This window comes from Castanea sativa, chromosome 11 (genome assembly GCF_040712315.1).
Source record: "Castanea sativa cultivar Marrone di Chiusa Pesio chromosome 11, ASM4071231v1".
NCBI lineage: Eukaryota > Viridiplantae > Streptophyta > Magnoliopsida > Fagales > Fagaceae > Castanea > Castanea sativa.
Genome location: NC_134023.1, coordinates 65,799,151 through 65,820,357, shown reverse-complemented (window position 1 = coordinate 65,820,357; position 21,207 = coordinate 65,799,151).

Sequence of the window (21,207 nt, the reverse complement as noted above, 5' to 3'; positions counted from 1 at the left end):
CTTACTATTTAATTCCATGTTTTATAAGTTCTTAACATATATATGCATGCCAAATATTATGTTCATTAAATGTTATTTACTATTCGATTCGTAAACTCATTTTTTTTATGCATGATCTTATACCAAAAAGATTGAAATTTAAATAGTTGAAACATCACTATTGATTTTTTATTAATTATCTTGAATCTATGCAAGAATAAATGATATTAGAAGAAAATGTAATTTAGTAGTAAATTTTTCGATATTCATATTCAATGAAAAAATATTGTTATATGTTATGATAAATAATAAAATTCAAATTAGGGAATTTTTATAAAAGAATATAGTTACTTTAACTACATTTTTTAAAGGAGAATATCAAACTTAATTTAATCCAAAATTGTTTATTATTGGATCACTCGATCCAAAATGCAATGAGTTCTAATGAGTATAAAGTAATATAGGTTAATTGTGTTGGCTTGATTTATCCTAAAAAGCAATGAATTTTATAATTAGTTAAAATTAATAGAGTTCAAAACTGATTGTAATTCTGAAAATCAATTTACCTTAATCTTCCCCCCACACCCCCCTTTTTTTGTGGGGGTGGGGGGCGGCAGTGCATAAAGCCAAAATATCTCCTTCTCCAAAACAAGAATGGCCAAAATATCTCCTTCACGGAAGGCCATAAGAATCTTGTTGAAAATGGTAGTCATTGGCTAAGTAGAACATCGGAAGCATGCACAGTCATAGCAGGTCTCTTTGTCATGGCTACCTATACCACATCAACAACTGTGCCCAGTGGTGTCAAACTAGAAAGTGACACTCCTTACCTAGAAACACAAGATATCATTCCAAGTTTTCGTCGTTTCATCCTTTTTCTCCTTTTGCTCTTCCCAAATAGCAGTGGTTATGTTCCTTGAAATTTTCACATCTGGGTGCAGATAAGGAGATTTCTGCTATATATGCCTTTTGATGGGTTTAACAGCATTCTACATATCTATAGCTCCTACGTACCTTGATTTCTTTCTTCAATTAAGGTGCTTCGACTACAAATTATTGGAATTGTTCAATTTGTTTGAAGGCTTTATTTTTCATTATCATGATGAATTTGATTGTTGTGAGTTCGACTTATATAGTTTTTATTTAAGGTATCAATTAATTGTATCTTTTGTAACCAAAAAAGAAAAAAGAAAAAAAAAAAAAGGTTTTTACATATCAAAATTTAATTTGTATTACAAAATTATGAAATTTTAGTGATATGCATATAACGTTTATATGTGTCAACTGGACTTGAAAAAAACATTTCTCGTGTGCCAAAAGGCATGAGATTGACTCTTATGGTTTTAAAAATTGGTATAGTGACAGAACCGAGAAAGAGATTGGTTACTAGTTTTCTAGTCGGACCGAGGTTTGATTGGTGGTCGAACTGGTGACATCATTAATAATTTGATTAATAATTTTAAAATAAAAATATATATATTTTAAGTTTTAAAACTAAGAATATTCAAGTTTTTTTTTTTTTTTTTTGAAACAAAACTAAGAATATTCAAGTTAAACATATACATAAAATTTAAAAATTAATGTGAGTTTAGTTTTCGTGTATTAAATTTAGGAAATAAAAATAACAAAACCCACAACCCATATATAAAAGTTGGGTCCCGTTAATGTATGCCCTTAAGGCATACATTAATTATCCATTTTGGGAAACTTTTTATGGGGAATTAAAAAAGCTGTCAAAACAGTTAATCACTTTTTCATTTTTCCATAAAAAGTTTCCTAAAATAGTTTACTAATCTATGACACACATTAATAAAACCCTAGAAAAAAACAAAAACAACAAAAGTCATTCTCTTTCATTAATATTTCACATACCCTTTCTTTCAAACTTCCATTTCTCCTTTCAAACTTGTCACTTCAGAAAGCTAAAGTCATTCTCTTCTCTCCTCTTTTGTTTTAACTTTGAAGTCTCTTATATTATAGTCTCACACTCTCACTCTCTCGGTCTTAAAGTATTTTTGCTGCAAAATAAAAAATTTTAGGAAGTTGATGCTGTCAAGGTAATTCATATTTACCTAAAAAATAATCAAGAATCACATTTTAATCTTTAGTTCTTTACCTCTCTCTCTCTCTCTCTCTCTCTCTCTCTCTCTCTCTCTTGTTGTATATATAGGTATATACAAAGATAGGTTGTAATAATGATGTTTGAGTTTGAAGAATATGGTTTCATAAAGTGAAAATTCAAGTTCTAGAATTTTTTAAGTGAAAATTCGAAAATTTGAATTTTTTGGAATTTTCTACAGAATTTTCTAGTGACTATTCAAAAAGGTTGAAGAGGTTTCAATCTTTGTTAACCATTTTATGAAAAAATAATTAACACTCCATACGTGCCTTTTCATGAATAGAGGCTTATGTTCACTTGAAAAATAACTAACTCTCCATACGTGCCTTTTCATAAAACATAACTCTATGGGTATAAATAGAGGCTTATATTCACTTGAAAAATATAACTTACTCCACAAAAATAATAAGTTTGAGAAAAACACAAAAAATCCTATGGTCATTCTCCAGAATTTCTATCTGTAGAGCTCAACGTCTTGGTTGTATCTTGGAGACAAATTTGCGATAACCCTTTAGCAAAAAAAGTGTGGGGGCAAATATTGTCTAAGGAAAATAATATAGTGCCTCCAAGTTATCTATTTTCTATTTGTCCTTTGTGTTAATTTTGCTCTTTCATTATTGCTTTGTGTAATATCTCCAACATCTCTCTCTCTCTCTCTCTCTCTCTCTCTCTCTCTCTCTCTCTCTCTCTCTCTCTCTCTCTCTCTCTCTCTCTCTCTCTCATTGAGTTTTTTCTTTTTTCCTTCCCATAGTTTTTCATCATCATTCTTATGGGTTTTAGGCTAGATTTGAAGGAAAAAAAAAATTAACTTTTTGAAAAATGGTGTAGTTTTAGTTTTCAACACAACTAGCCAATAACCGATTCAACAGTAAAAAACCCAACCAATAAATGATTCAACCATACTGGTTCCCAGTTTTACAGTTGAACCGGCCAGTTTTCGATTACTCCTAATTTTTAACTCTTTTTTGGGTTTTAGTCATAATTGGACCGGATAATGGCTAGTTGAATCGATCAGACTGACCAGTCTGGTTTGGTTTTTAAAACCATGCTCATATCATAAAGAAGCCATAAATTAACATGAATTAATGTTTTATTTATATGACTACTGTAATATTGTTCAAATTATATCAAAAGACTAATATTTTAGTGGTATCACAAAATGGTTTGAATCAAGTCACATACCATATCAAGCATTTTGTTAGGCTACGTAGAATCTATACTATTATTTAAGGAGCTTCCCCTATTTAGATTCCTCAATTTTGATGCCCAAAATATCCTCAAATTTACTAGTTTGTAAAGCTTAAATAGGAGAGTTAGACAAGTAAAATTATCAATTTAAAAAGTCCTAAATTTTAGATAAATTTAAAAAAACATTACCTACAAAATAGGAACACTCCTACTAACCCACTTATTTTAGCACACGTTTCTAATATTATATTCTTAAAAAAGCCTCACATTGAGTTTAAAAAAAAAAAAAACAACTAAATAGTAAAATCTCTAATATTTTATTCTTAAAAAAAACCTCATGTTTAGTAAGAAAAAAAAAACTAATGAAATACCCTTAATTTAATAAACTTATCTTTATCTCTAAATCATAAGAAATGGTTTAAAATCTTAAATTGATAAAAATTGGAAACAAAAAACCTAATGAAAAAAGCCACGTTGTATCAAAAAAATTATCTACCACGTTTCTATTTTGAAAAAAAAAAATCCTACGTTTTGTAAAAAAAAAAAAAAACCCCGACTGCCCCTTTTTTTTCAAATTAAAAAAAAAAAAAAAAAAAAAAAACCTTTACACGTTTGAATTCCACTCCCACCTTTTACTCTTAACAAATTGCTTGAATTCCACTCTCCCATGTTTTACTCCTAAGAAACTGCTTTACTATCAAATTTAAAAATTTTAACTTCTCTTTAACTTCTTTTGCTTATCCAGTTTATATTTTATTTTGGGTTAGGTTTAAGTTATATCTGGTGTAACTCTAAGCAATGTTACACCACTCAATAACTTATTATTGGATTCATATTTTGAAAATCTAACTGTTGAATTATATGTTTTATGTGTTCTTAACATGCATGTCAAATTTCATGTCAATCAAATATAATTTACCATTCGATCTACAAACTAATCTTTTATGCATTATTTTAAATTACAAAAACTTGAATTTAAATAATTGATTGATGATATGGCTATTGATCTTTGATTACTTTGAAATTTTGCAAGCATGAATAATATACGAAAATAATGTAATCCAACGGTGAATTTGTCAAAATTTGCATCCAATTAAAAACTATTGGTTAGTGTAACATTGCTTAGAGTTACATTATGTGTAACTTGAACCTAACCATTTTATCTATATTACTATTTAAGTGGCTGCACCTGTTTGGAGTGGATTTATTTTTTGTTCCAAAATACCCCTACACTCCTAGGTTTAAGTAAAGACAGAACTAAAGGATAGTTTGGTAAAAACACACTTCTAACTTTTACTAAAACATTGTCTACAAAATAGGACCACAATTTTATTTATTTATTTATTTATTTTACAATTTCAAGCAAAATAAATCCTAAATTTTAGGATTTTAGAATCCTCTACTTATAGCCTACTGACCAACACGGTTTTACATTAAAAAAAATGTTTTAGGTATTTTTATTCCTAAAAGTTTGCCTATTATTTAGAAGCAGTTTCCTCCACAATTTTATCTTTAAAGATCTCTTTCAAACTTTACATATATAGCAATTGCTTACAGAGTCATCATATGAACGGTTGGTTTTTTTTTTTTTTCCTTCTCACTTTACTTTGTATTTTGCAATTATATTCTAACACAATTGATTCTCTATTTTTTGTATAGTGATGTGATGGTGAAGTTGAAGTAAATGCAATGGAATTTAAGAAACTTTAAGAACCAGAAAATTCATTGACAAAATCCTCACATGAGCAGTTGGTACTTTTTTTTTTTTCTTTCTCATTTAACTTCGCATTTTGCAACTATTTTCTAACAAAGTTGATTCTCTATTTTCTGTATAGGGAAGAAAGGGTGGAATTGAAGTAAATGCAAAGGAATTTAAGACCCAAACAATTCATTGAAGGTATGTTCTTAAATTCTTAGTAGAAAATTTCATTAAAATTTTGCATTTTAATTATAGGCTTCTCTTTTGTGTTCAACGGGAACCCAAGTAGTCAAGTACTCAACTAATGCAGCCTGGATGTAACAACCATAAAAAAAGAGTTTGTTATTTGGCAAAGGTGAATTATTTGTTGATATGAGTTCATTTGACACAAAGGTGCTATCCGAGAAAGTGCCAGAATTTTCAATGGCAGTTGGGCAAGAAAAGAGAGTCTTGAAATGAAAAGAACCTGATGAAATCTGAAAGGAATCGGCATACCCTTTATATGGAAAATGCACAGGAAGAACCAAGAAACATGTACCAAGAATGAGAATGCGAGTTGAAGTTTGTTGTTTGTGAATAAAGGATTCAATAATGTCAATGGAGTTATAAAGATTGGATTTGGAGTTTTGTGGAAACTATAGATTGTGGTTGATGCAACTAGGATGAGAACCTTTCTTCATCTCTCTCACGATCTCTCTTTCCCTGGTTTTTTTTTTTTTTTTTTTTTGCAAAGGATTCATTATTTTTTTAGAAGTGTAATGAGAGTGGGTTCCTGTTTATTTAGCAAACAATTATGGTTTTTTTTTTCTTCTAAGTTTGGATGACAACTTCAATGGTAATTTTTCTGGGTTTGGGTTTGCACAAGTTTGCCAAAGGACCATTTTTTTTTTTCTGGGTTTGACAGTTTTTTTTTTTTTTTTTTTTTATTATTAATTTTTCTTACTTTTTTCTTTTGCTTCTTTCTTTTCTAGACAGTTGGCTTGCTGACTCCAACTGTATAGCAATTTGATTTAATTTCTTGCATTGATTTAATTTCTTTTTTTTTTTTTTCCGATAAGCAAGAGAGGGTTGATTTGATTTTGTGGATGATTGGTTTGGGTATTTGCAGTCCTATTGCTGGGATTTTTTTATGGATGATTTATGCATTTGTATATTTCAAAGGGCTTTCATTCTCTTTTGACATGCAAATAGAGCAGAGATTCTTAGAACACACCACATGGAATACATGCGTGTTAAATGGAAGCTGACACACTTTTTGGAAAAACTGTTGGGTGCATAACGCACATTGATCCAGCCCACACAAGATTAGAGCGTCAGCTTGAAATACCCCTAGGTTTAAGTAGAGACAAAACTAAAGGATAGTCTGGTAAAAATATACTAGCCTCATCCCACGCGCTTCACGCGTGAGATGAGGCTTTTTTTTTTTTTTTTTTAGTGGTAGTGGCAAAAAAAAATCTATGTTTTTTTATTATATATATAATTTTTATTTTGAGAATATAATTTATAAGTGGATAAATAAATTTAAAAATCAATAGGAAAGTGACCCTATTTTTTAGGCAATGTTTTAGTAGAAGTTAGGGTTTTATTTTTACCGGATTGTCCTTTAGTTTTGTCTCTACTTAAACATAAGAATGTAAGGGTATTTTATAACAAAAAAAATCTAGATTGTCCATTATTTTTGTTTTTGGATAAACGTGGAGTGTTTAATTTATTTTTCTATTTAAAAAAAAAAAACAATAAACGTATAGTTACTTTGAAGAAGTGGGTTAATGGAAGAATGTTCCTATTTTGTAGGCAATATTTTAGTGCAAGTTAGACATGTATTTTTACCAAACTATCATTTAGTTCTGCTTCTACTTAAACCTAGGGGTGTAAAGGTATTTTGGAACAAAAAAAAAATCCGGTCTAAACAGGTGCAGTCGCTTAAATAGTAGTATAAATATATCTAACTTGCACTAAAATATTGCCTACAAAATAGGAACACTCTTCCACTAACCCACTTCTTTAAAGTAACTATACATTTTTTTTAATAAAAAAACAAGTTAAATAACCCAGCAACCCACGTTTAGCCTAAAAAATAGGGTTACTCTCCTATTGATTTTCAAATTCATTTCACAAGCTTATGCTTCATGTTTATTATACTTATCATTATTGTGTACGTTTTAAAGTCTCTATTAATAACACAAACATACACATTTTGTATCATAGGTTCATGGCAAATGCTACTGAAAAGCGATTAGAATGTGGAACAAATAACATTGCTCCACCAACTTCTCCACCATAGCCGGCATAATATTAATAAGTTCGCATATTCCATGTTTCAGATGTAGTGAATTATTTTACAGTTTTACCTGATGTAAATATTTCACTTTTCTACATTAATCCATCAACTTTTCATAATAGCTTTTGTAAAGGTCATCACATGCATTTTGTAAGTAGTTTTATTGTTACGATTTCATTATGCATTTTCATTATATGCACTAGTTATAAGATTTATTCAATGGATCTTTTTTTCCTCCCTATAGGTTAATACTAAATTATAGCATCATCTTCCAATTAATAACATGTTGATTACTACATAAACAAAATTGGCAAAAATGGATAGTAATTACGGAATACTAGCCTCTGAGCACGCGCTCACGCGCATGCTCAGAGGCTCTTCTATTTTTTGGGTAAAAGTTAATTTAGAATATTTATTATAATTTGGGAGTACTACATTTTTCAATCACAAAAAAAACTAAGGGTGTGATGAAAAATTATTTCACCTGTAGTGATCAATTGTTTATGCGTTAGCAGGTGAAATAATTTTTCATCACACCCTTAGGTTTTTTTTATGATTGAAAAATGTAATAATCCCAAATTATAATAAATGTTCTAAATTAATCCTTACCCAAAAAATAGAAAAGCCTTTGAGAATGCGCGTGAGCGCGTGTTCAGAGGCTAGTTTTATTTAAGTTCGATGTTATATCCTCCTTCCTTTTCATCTTCTTCTTCTTCTAGAAATATCAAAAAAAAAAAAAAAAAAAAAAACCTGAATAGAACTGCACTGGAATAACAAAAGACTTGATTACTTGACTTTCAAGATTATCCGAATAAGTATATAAGCATTAATTCTTCTTTTACTTATTCTGTTTTTTAGTTTTCTATTTCTTACATTCAATTGCTGCTTTAAAATATTGTATTTGTTTTTTCTCTCAACGTGTCTTCTTTTGACTTCCATTCATTGTTATCCAATTTTTAATGCCCCGGGTTGCAACCATTGTCATATAGAATCTAAGGTGAGTAGGGTTGCTTTTTTTATTTATGATGTAATATTTTATTTTAGAATTTTTTTGAACAAAAATTTAAATGGATTTAATCTCAATTGCAAGCCAAGAAAGACCACGTGTGGTGCTGTTAGCAAACCATGGAACCCAATATGCAGAGCACTCCTCAAAATCCCATTAATTCTTTGATTTCGTAAGAAAATCAATGGAACTCAATGGATGGTTGTGCCACTCGATCATTCCTTTGCTTGCACAATTTATTTGGTTTTATTTCGGATTGAACATTTGCATCCTTGGCCTCTACTCTACAACACCGTTTTGTGCTTTATGTGGAGCCCATTGGTCTTTCCATTTTTTTTTTCTTGCACATGTTATGTACATGTGCAAAGAACATGAGGATATTAGCAGATGGGAGAACAATGGACTACCCTAGCTTTGGATCTAAGAGAGATGTACTCTTTTTCAAGTAAAAATTATGTATTGTAACTAGCTGACTTTTTTTACCATTTATTCGTCTTATTGAGAAACTACCTTTTGATTGTATACTTAGTAGAGGACACAAACAAATTTTCGAAATCATTTTGTTTACATTTTACTAATTGAATGGCATATACCGTTTTGTTTGATTATTTTCTTTCTTTCATTTTAGAATTCTTTTCATTTTTTATGTTGCATTATATTCTTGATTTTTTTAATTTTTTTATTGTTCCCTTTTTTATTATTTTTTTTTTCATTTGATAGTGCAAGTTAGCTAGGAGTGATATAGATAATTCTGAGTATATTTTAGTAACCATTAAATTTGATTATCCAAACATTTTAGTAGGGAGATCATGAAAAAGAAAAATATAAGGCGGATCAAAATTTTAGTAACAAGTAAATTTTATGAAGCTTTAAAAAAAAATTCCAGACAAAATGACTATAAACATATCAAAAGGAAAAATATTTTAGATGGGTTTATGAGAGATATGTAACGACAGTATAGGAAACCCACACATATCATAGGAGATAGGTTTCATGAGAATCTCTCATAAGATAATTTTCCTCTTTTCTTATTTATTCATTACATATAACCTTACAAAATTTATTAGAAAAAAATAAATAAATAATTAACAAAAAATAGAAAAGTCTTTAAACATAACAAGATAACTGCAAATGTTGTTGTAAAACATTTGGAAGGCTTAATAAAAGATGTTGAATCATAATCTTCTTTATCATACACTATCATATATATATGGTTTATGGATGAAATTTTTAGAAAACATTTTTATTATCTAGACATTGTTTACTTTATGAGATCCTTATATATTGTGGTCATGACATTGAAAAAAAATATAAGTTTCAAATGTGACTAAAAAAAGTAACTAGAAATTTAACCAATAAAAATAGAAGATTGACCACACCCATAATGTAGAACCATTCAATTTGACTTATGTCCTACAAATTTTAATTCTAACTCTAATTATATTAATGTTTCAAAAATTAATCAATTAACAAATTTTGTGTTCGTTTTTTGGAGCTTGCCTCATGACAATTATGGTTGTATTAGTAGTTTGCAATGTGTAATATTATTGGACAAATGCGTAAACCTAAATTGGGATGAATGAAAAATTATGACATTAAACCAAAAAAAAAAAGTCTCATTGTACACACGTAAGAATAGGTTCTTTTTGAATCACACAATATTTTTCCATTGAATTTGTGTTTTCCTTTCATTATGGTCACGCATAGGAGTTTTCAAATAAAGTGGTTGGCTATTAGATAGTTTTAGTAGCATTAATTTTGACTAATTTCATAAATTCATGTTAAGTTATTTGTGATATTTGATACTGTGATATTTTATTAAAAAAATACTAGCCTCTAAGCACGCGCGTGAGGGGCTCTTCTATTTTTTGCGTAAAATTTAATAATTTGCATTTATTATAATTTGAGATTATTATATTTTCTAATCACAAAATAAAAAATCTAGAGGTGCGATGAGTATTATGCATTTGTGGACAAAATAATTTTTTCATTACATCCCTAGATCTTTTTGTGATTGAAAAATATAATAATTTCAAATTATAATCAATGCAAATTATTAAATTTTACCCAAAAAATAAAATAGCTCGTGAGCACGCGCGTGCTTAGAGGCTAGTATAAATTTTAATAAACATTAACAGAAAGACATAAACTAGAATGTTTTGCAAAATTTTGGATAAAAAAATAATTTAAAAAAAAAATTAAGTATGAAATAATATTTAGCCAAAAATATACGAGTTAATTTTAACCCAATACAGTATCCATAAAGGTCAAATTCTCTCCAACTTGTGCGATTGTTCATTACCATCTCTGATTCTGAGCCGCAGTTGTAGCCTCTATGTATGCTTCGAACCAGTACATTCCATCATTACACCACCGTCATAGAACCACCGGCTATTTCAAGTGAATCACTTCAGCTTCACATCTCTCCTCGGCTTTGTGTGGCAGTGATTTGGAAAAAGAAAAATAGAAGCACAGTGTGGTTCAAAATTGGTTTGACTGTAGGCTAGTAATTAAGTTGTAAATGTAAATAATTCTCAACAAAAAGAAAGTTGTAAATGTAAATAACAATTATGGGCTTGGGTAATGTTTTGGAGTGGGCCTATTCTAAATGGGTGATAGCGGCTTTGGATTTTGGAATGATGGACTGTCTTCTAGCTAAATCCTAAGCGCATTAGCATCAAGATGGCAAAAAATTTTGGAAAAAGTTTTTTTACAAACTAGTTTGAAGAAAAACCCTTCAAACTTATCAAATATTTTTATATTGAGTGTGAAATTTGAAAATCTAACAGTTGGATTGCATGTTCTTATTATATTATTCATGCTTGCAAAATTTCAAGAAAATCAAAAATCAATTGCTATGTTATCAAACAAAAGTTAAAATTTCAAGTTTTTGTAATCTAAAATTGTGTATAAAAAATAAGTTCATTGATTAAATAGTAAATAAAATCCGATTTGAACGAAATTTGATAGGCATGTTAAGAACATAAAGAACATAAAATTCAACGGTTAGATTTTCAAAATTCATATCTAAAAAAAGATATATGATAAGTTTGAAGAGTTTCTCTCCAAACTAGTTTAGACAGAAACTTTGTTCTAAAATTTTCTATTTTACATCTTAAAAATTTACTTTATTTATTTTACAATTTTATTTTACAACTCACTCAACATCTCAATTTCTATTTTTACATGCAACTTAATAAAATAATATAAACTACTTAATAATAAATAAATAAAATACTCCTATCTCTCTTTCCTCCTATCCTTTGTTTCTCCAACCGTCAACCACCACACCCACGATCATAACTAGCCACCTCCTCCACAACCAAAACCAGCCTCTCCTCCACAACCCGAAATCAAGCCGACCTACAGCCACCCACCCACCCAAGGCCGATCTGGCCAGACACCGTTCCAAACAACCCAAAGACCCACTACCCCAAACATCCACCAATCAAACCAACACCCAAACAACCACCGAAAGGTCCGAAACACCCAGCAACTACCGATGAGCAAAGCCCACCACGGCCCACAACCCACGACCCACGACAAGTGAAACGGAAACCCAAAAATAAAAAATCTTCAAGCCGCCATTACTGTCACCGTCTTCCTGCCCCTGCCGCTACCGTCCCTTGCTTCTGCCATCGCTGCAACCTTCAAGCTTTTGAACTGAGAGAGACAGAACCGAGATGGGAGAGAGAGGAAAGCTGAGAGTTGTGCTTGAAGAGAGAGAAAGATGAAATAAAATAATATTTTGTTTTTTACATCCTATGAACAGTTGGTTGTATTTATGAGAACCAACTGTTCACAGGATGTAAGAGCATCCACAGCAGTGGAGCTAAAAATTTAGCAATTTAGCTCCACCAAAAGTTACTTTATCTATTTTACCAAAATAATATAAACATCACAATAAAATAATATATCTACCACAATAAAATAATACATCTCACTATAATAAAAACACCACAATAAAAAAGTAATGTGAACACAAAATAAAAAATAATTTTTTTTTTAGCTCTCATGAACAGTGCACATCTATCTATAGATGTGCACTGTAGCAATGAGCTAAAAAAATATAGATTTAGCTCCACTGCTGCATGCTTCTTTTTGGTGTTTTGGTGGAGCTAAAATAGCTATATAGCTATTTAGCTCCACTGCTGTAAGTGCTCTAAAACAATTTACATTCCCAACCCCCGGATGTGGGGTTATTTCTCTTGCTTAGTTGCTAAAAAGCAACTTGGGAGGTTTTTACACCCCATTCCTAGTGCTCTAAAAAGGCCGAATGTGTAGGGTGTACGTGTGAAAATTAATATTCAAGTATTTTATTAAAAGTATAAGAGAAATTATTTTAGTGGCCAAATCAAAATGAACCTTGAATGGAATTCCAGGATTTCAATTGATCACACACCTTATCCACCATACACGCCAATGATCATCTATTTTATGTTGTATATAAATTTTTTTTTCGGTACTGTACACTATATTAATTTACTCTTTTTCTATCTACTTGTTTTCTTGAGCCCATCTTATCCTTGTTTTTACTGTTTTTCTTTTCAATAACTTTAGAGTCACAATAATTTTTATGAAATCATTAAGACAGCAAATTATTTGAAAGTTCACTTGGTGTGTAAAATACTAGTGAATGTTTAGACTCCTAATTTCAAAAATAGCAACACTTATCCAAATTGACAAAACACTCTAAACCATAATTAATCACAAACACAACAACAATTGAAAGGAAAATAGTAGGGAAAAGAGATGCAAACACAAAGACAACACTGACGTGTGTTATCAAAAAAGAAACTGAAAAACTTGGCAAAAAACCTCTCCGCCGCCCTCTAAGCGGTAAAATAATCCACTAGAAAATTAGTTGATATACATGAATAGCAATAGACCCTCCAAACCTAATCTACCCAATGCACCTAAGCCCTCCAAGGTTCTTGCTCTAACAGGGTTAAGCTTAACATTGTCTTCTCTAGTTTACTGGATCCCGCAATAAGCTCATTACATCAACCAAAATGAATTGGTCCTCTCTTGAATTGCTTCTGAAGCACCAAAGAACTTTCTCACTGATAAGAATATGGTGAGGTAAGGACTTGGCTATAGATCCTCTCAAGGGTATGACAATGAACAAGATGAGAGTAGAGAAAATTGGAGAATCAAAGGTATAAGATTGTGGATGAATCAATCTTGTTGTTCTCTAGGGTTTATCTCTCAAAATTCTATTTGGAAGCTCTCTATATTTTGTGAGTACAAGGGTATTTATAGTAGGGTATGTGAAGAAATGTGAAGTCATTTTTCTGCAAAACAGGGTGCTTTGGCTAGTCACTCGCAATTGGGACAAGTCGCGAGAGTTAGTCGCCAAATAACAGAATGGTCAGATTGTACTTTTAGTTTTGTAGTGATCTAGTTGTCCTGACCCTTCAACTTCCTGCATGCTTCACATATATGCTGGATTCTGGCTAGTCACCACTCGCGAGTCAGTCGCAAGTTCTAGTCGCGAGAAGCCTTTGATTGCACACACTTGATCAATTCTTCACACTCTCTTACACACAACCCTTACATTATTCCCACTTAAATACAGGGTTTCTAATTGCTAAATTACAAGCAAAATTGGCACAAAATAAAGCCAACACATAGTTGAATAAATTCAGCTTTACATTATTAATAATAAATAATAAAGTAATATAAGTGATAAACCAAGTAAGAATCAATACATGCAAATAAGTTAATTCAAATTTTGTAAAAATTTATTATGTCTATAACATTACTATTTTCTTTTAGAGAAAACATTGGGTCAAGAGCTAGCGTAAAAGATGTTTACGCCAGCCAATCCTGACCTGCCACATCACCATTTTTTTTTTCAGCAGAAAAAGATTAAGCTTAAGCCTCTTTTCTCTTCTCTCCTCCCCTGATCTCTCCATCTCTAAGTCAAACCCACAACCTCCATGGCCGGAGCTTCAAAGCTCAACACAAGCCACCAACACCACTGCCATGGCCAAAACTCCATGGTTCAACCAATAGCTGCCGCCGCAAGCCACCACTAGGGTGGCCCCATTTTCCCTCGGCTTCTCTCTCTATCTCTATTTCTCTTTATCTTTATATTTTTCTGCTGTTATTCTTTGATTTATAGTCGAAAGTTGTCTTTTTATTGTCTGCCTGTTTATGGGTTTGGGAATTTGGTTTTTTTTTGGGATTTAATGATTTGGAAAGAGAAGGGATTTTGATTTGGGTTTGGGGGTGTAAGAAAGAAAGGATTTTTGTTTCAAGTTTTGGGTGTTCAAAAGGTTGGATTTTTGGCTTGGGTGTGGCTACGCTTTTGCGTTGGGATGTTGGTGGCTATGCTTCTTTCTCTTTTTTTTTTTTTTTTTCTCATCTATGTGTATTGCATTTGCATTTGCAGAAAGCAAATGCAATACACATAGGGTTTTGGTCATGGCAGTGGTGTTGGTGAGAAAGATTCTTCAAAGCTCGTTTTGAAATTCAGATGGCCTTGAAATCTTTCTCTCTTGGCAGTACACAGTGGTGAAGTGAAAGCAGAGTTTTATGATCAGCAAAACAAAGGTATATATTTTCTTGTTGCAAAAGTAGTAGGCCATTTTAGCTGTACTACTAAACAACCCACAAATAGAATTCTCAGAACCAAGAAAGAGAGAGCTTTAAAAATTGGAAACAAACAACATATTCAAAGTGAAGAAAAGCTATTTGAAGCTTCCTAGAAGCTTTAAAAATCTCAAACAAGCATAAGTTTTCTCTCTCTCATTTTTTTACATGAGGCGCAAAATGAATGAAACTTGCATAAAATTAAAAGAACAGAAAAATCCCACCTTCAAACTCTTCAGTTCTATTTCTGTTTTTTTCTTGGAAAACCCATCAGAGAAGCTTCAAAGTGCTTGCTGGTATTGGCGCTTATATCAGATAAAAATCGAATTTTGACTCAAAAATCTTCACAAGAAAGACGTGAAGAATCATTTCGTCATTGATTCCCATCTTGTTCTTATTTATTTATTTATTTTTTAATTTTCAACGAATCTGACCCCCAATGTGAGTCTGTAAAAATCTACAGTACCCATTAAAATTGCACTCTTGAACTATTTACAAGAACATGGCAGCTATTGGTTGAACCATGGAGTTTTGGCCATGGCAGTGGTGTTGGTGGCTTGTGTTGAGCTTTGAAGCTCCAGCCATGGAGGTCATGGGTTTGATTCAGAGATGGAGAGATTAGGGGGAGAAGAGAAGAGAGGTTAAGGCTTAATCTTTTTTGCTGAAAAAAAATAAAATAAAAGGTGATGTGGCAGGTCAGGATTGGTTGGCGTAAAACACACGCAGACTCCAATCCCAATGTTTTCTCTTTCTTTTAACTTTTCTTTTGCATACATTCCCTGTCTTTTTCTTTGAGTACATTCTTAAAAGAAGAACCCAAACTCATACGAAATGAACAAAAGATTTCAAGAGAGAGGCAGTAGCTGTTCCCCTAAAATAAAATAAATAAATAAAACAGTGGCACTTTTTTTTTTTTTTTTTTTTAGAAGGAAAAAAGAGAAGTAGTTGTTTAGATAGAGGAAGAAGTTCTAGGGAAGAATAAATTTTAATATATGTTTTATAATATATAAACCCAATATAGGGTGTTTGAATGTAGCTTTTTACAGAAAAATTATTTGTTGGAAATTGATTAAAATACAATCGGATAGAGAAAATATATATCTTTTGAAAACCGTATAAAGTGAGGGAAGAATTCTTTTTGTTCAAAAGGAAAAGCTTGGATTCTAGTGTGAAAAACATGGGGTTGAATCATTATCATTTGGAACATATTTCGCTTGACATTCTATTCAACGTTATATTTCTTGAACTTATTTGGTAGAAATTCCCCCAAACTATGTTCATTGTCACTAATTTCATTGAAAGCCAAATTGACTCCTAATTGCATTTGCACTGTCGATTTTCTTTCCAGTTTCTATTAGTTTCTGTCTTTCTGATTGACTCATAATTATTAATTTCACATTTATACAATAAAATTAAATAAATCATATATATTTTTTTTAAAAAATATTAGTGAATTGCATGGGTTTCTGGTGAATTTGGTGGACTTATGGATACTTTGTCTTTTTATGCGCTAAGGCATGTTTCAAAAAAAAGAATTTTTTTGAGGTAAAAGATAGAGAATGTTTCAAATTTCAAATGTCTCACTTTTTGACAGATTTGGCATTTCAAATATTTCGCTTGTATGGACTAGTTAACACTTTCAATGAAAAAGGACTCTCCCCTCTTCATATATTACCGACCAAGCCTTCCGCTTTCAGAAGTGGCAGCCACATTGGAGGATGGTTTTCAAATATCTAATTTTTTACTGGTTGATATCTTATCGTATTTTTTACGAAAAAAATATCTAATGTTTTCAAATTTAATATGCCTTTATTTAATTTTATAATTTTTTTACCCTTAAAAAAAATGTATGACCACCCTAAATTTTTTAGGGCCAATATAATTGAACTATAGACAAAATTTAGCAACAAACTTGGTTGTAGATTAAGACTACAACTCTATTCAATATTTTTTTTTTATTGGATATGAATTTTGACAAATCCATAATTATATATATTTTTTTTCTGATATCCTCCATACTTGCAAAACTTCAAGAAGACCAAAGATCAATAACTTATGTCATCAATCAAATATTTAAATTTCAAGTTTTTGTAGTCTAAAATTATATGTAAAAAATAAGTTTATGAATCAAATAGTAAATAATATCCGATGAACATGAAATTTGACATGTGTTTTAAAAACATAAAGAAATACGATTCAACGCTTAGATTTTCAAAATATATATGTAATCATGTTAATTTGTTTAGTAAAAGTTGTAATTTTAGGCTACAATTAAGTTCGTAGTTAAACTTTGTCCTCAAACTTTGATCTTTCCAACAATATATTGGACGCTTACAAACAAAAAGAAAAATTCAAGAAAAATTTTATTTAACTAAAATTTTTTTAAAAATTGATAGCTTGCCGCATTAATAATGAGATTATCATATAACTATTTTAAAAAAAAAATAAGTTGAAAGAAATTATAAGACTTTATGTATTTCAATATTTAGTTTTTTTTTTTTTGGGTCAATACATGAAACTATCTTTTGATTAAATTTTAAATAATTTAAATTTCTTAATGAACACCTTGGAAAAAATTTCTGGTCTCCCATCAATATCAGATTAAGCAGAAGTTTGCACCACTCGATACTGTTCTACTGCCACTTCTACAGATATTATAGATAGATTTTAGATACGGATAATCAATATCTATTTGATTCCGGATTATTTATTTAACATCCTCTATTGTTATCTGGGAATTATCATTGTTGATGAGCTCATGGAAGAACAATCTGATCACCCAGCACCCGCCACTGGGACCAAAAAACAGTCTCAATGACCAAAAAGAAGCAGAATTATCCGGAGAATTACGGAACATGCATCAACTTCAGGAAATTAATGTTTGGGAATGTGGTTTCAGCTCTAGCAGCTGGGATGTGATTGAATCTTTATTCTTCTTCTTCTTATTTTTTTTAACTAGTCAATACCTTACAAACATTCATACCAACGGGATCACATCGATTCTGGTGTGCGCACAGTTATCGTTTGATGTAAACGGCTCTATGGGTAGATGCCCTAAGATAATGTTTTGTTCCCTCATTTTTGATTTTGTAAAAAGTGAAATATACTTCTTTCTCAGATAAAATAAATAAATGGATCATGTCTTTTCCTTTGTTAATGGTCGTTGATTATTTATCATCAATTTATACATGGAAAAAAATACAATTTTTTTTTTTTAACTTTATCAAAAAAACACTTAATCAAGAAGAAAAATACCCAAATTATATTATTAATTTACTATAAAAAATTGACAAAAAAATATAACAATAAATGTAATTAATGGTATATCAATAGACTTAAAAGTAACACGACTTTATGTGTTAGTTTTGAGATGCATATATAAAACCGCTAAATGGTAAAAATATTGGTGAAATTATTCAGTATATATAATTAATGAGCATTATAACTTCTTTCAAATAAAGCACGTGTGCCTAACTTGCACATAAAACCTAAATTTATGTGAGAAGAAGGTTTAATATATTCGTTGTACTAAATAATTAATGCATATTTTATGCAGTTATATATGACTCATTTGCTATTTGATAGTGACCAAACTATTTTCTTGTTATCAGCTGTAAAACATAATGGGGTGCGAACGGATGGAGAGAACCCTAAAGGATCAAAGAATACAACAACTGGAACAAGTAATCAAGGCGATCGAGTGACATCTCAGATTCCATGTTTTAAACTTTATTAAGGTATTACACAATATATGTTAATTTTCCAAACACATTATGTACAAGGTTGATTTAAGTTAAAAATTAAAAAATTTATAATAAAAAAGTTAATCGTTTTTTTTTTTTTTAGAGTTTCATCCTATAACGTCCGCTTCTGATGATAATTTTTTATCATCAGACTAAGATATCAATCGATTTTTGGTGTAGGCAGGGATTGTTCCAATTGTAACTAGTTTTTTTGAGTACGTATCACATAAATGTGTATATAGCTTAACTTTTCATGCCACTAGCGCTACCATATTAAATTTAGGTCATTTGCTATAGTGACCAAACTATTTTTCCTTATCAGCCCTAAAATACAATGGGGTGCCAATGGATGTAGAGAGCCCTAAAGGATCGAAGAATACACCAACTGGAGCAGGTGATCAAGGTGAGGTGTGACATCTCAGATTCCATGTATTAAACTTTATAAAGGTTTTTTCACAACAAATTATGTACTAGGTTGATGTAAATTATACAAAAATAAATTTTCAATAGTTCAATTATAACTAATCTTTTTGGGTGTCACATAAATGTGTCGCTTAATTTTTTAAGCTACTATGGGTGCTACTGCTACTATATAATAATAATAATAATAATAATAATAATAATAATAATAATAATTATTATTATTATTATTATTATTATTATTATTATTATTATTATTATATTTGATGTATGCCACTACAGAATTAAGGAAATATTTGTTGCAAAATAAACAGACGAATAGGGGGAAAATGACTGGGTTTGATATAAAAGGGAGATATGAATACCTTATAATTGCATAGTGTGTTGTTAAAGTTGTCACTTTAACAACATTGTTTGTTTAAAAAAAAATAATTTATTTATTTACTTATGTATAGTTTTTAAAATTTCACTTTTATTAAGTACAATTATATAATATAACCAAATTTAAGCAAATAAACAAGTGAGCTTAAAATTTTAAAAAACAAATTTTAAAAACCATACATCCAAATTTCAGTCATACTCTAGTGTTCATTTGAAAATTACTTATTTTCGGTAGATTATTTGCATTGTATTTATCAAAAAGTACAATTTTTGATAATTTTTATGTAAGATATGTAACAAAAAGCTAAAAGTTAATTATTTCAAAAAAGCTAAAAGTTGAATTATTTGTACAAAAAGAAAAAGAAAAACAAATTAAAATTTTTTTTAACAATTCCCAAACACATACTAACTCATTTTAATATTAAAGGGAGAAAAAAATATATGTTACTGTGAGCTAATTTTTGGGACGGATCAAACTGTTAAATCAATTAGGTCCTAGTGTCATGAGTCTCATGACTTAAACTTTAATCACTGAGGTCCAAGCATTCTGTAAACTACAACTCTTGAACCTTGTTATTTAAGCATTACAATTGATGATGCCTAAGAAATCACCAGTAAGCTGCTAGTACTCCACCGATTGAAGCAACACCTGCGAAGAAAAAAGTAGGTGATCGACAGAGAGCACCGGTGTGGTGCCGGCCAAAGACCCTCCGACGATCAAGTTAGAATCTTTAAACAACCCTAGAGTGCCAGAGTTGAGGTAATTGTGCGTACCTTTTGTCATGGGGGTTTTTGGGGTTTATATAGTGGTGTAGAGCTGAAATAAACGCCTTGGCGAGGAAGTACTTTCCTTTTAGAAGAGCAATTCGCGGATCTTTGCATATCGTATAGAGCTCTTTTCCTTATAGGGATCCTTTTGACTAAGACCAAACGTGTAGCGAAAGAACTTTCCTTATATTCACGTATGTAGAAGTCAAGATAGATTAAGAATGGAGGTTAGATTACCCCTTCAGCCTTTTTTTTTCTGCCTAGGTCGTCAACCAATGTGCACCTCCTATACCGCCGTCAGCCTAGGTACATCTCCAAAGATATCGTCAGCTAAGGACCTTCTCATCTTGGCCGTCAATCTTGACTTCGCTATCTTGATCCCTTCAGCTTAACGTCGTCACGTAAGGGGTGTGGCCTTGAATGTCAAAGAGGTGTCAATGACAGTAGTTGACGGATAGCGTATTGTCGTCAGCTTCTTAACGTGCATTCAGTATGTAATAAGTGAACTTCCGTCAGCTTCTTAATGTGCCGTCACCTTGTAATAACGTCACTATCAGCTGCCCCCCACTCCATTATCCCGTCAGCTATGGGCGACGGGTCATGGAGTTGGTGTTACTGGGGAAATGGTGTTTGCATGGTGATTTGTGCCATGTTCATTAAATGGTGGGACACATGTCATAAGCAGATTGGCTCCGCGTCTGGACGAGTGTGTCGCTTCGTCTTTCGCGCCTCCTCTCTCCTATATATATCTCACTATTTACCTTTTTTCCACTTTTTTCGCCTTGTTCATCTTGAGAGAAAAAATTCGTCACTGCCAATTTTACCACACCGTCGATCGTGCAACCGTCACCTTCTTGAGACCGTCCTCCTACACGTAAGTTTTCTTTACTTTACCTTTTTACTTTTTCTAGTGACGCCCTTTAGTGAAGTCGTCTGCCTAGGATCTTAGAAAAACCCGTCGTTTGTAGGTAGTCAGATGTCTAGGGAGACGCCGAGTGATCAATCGTCAATCCGCGACGGAGCGGG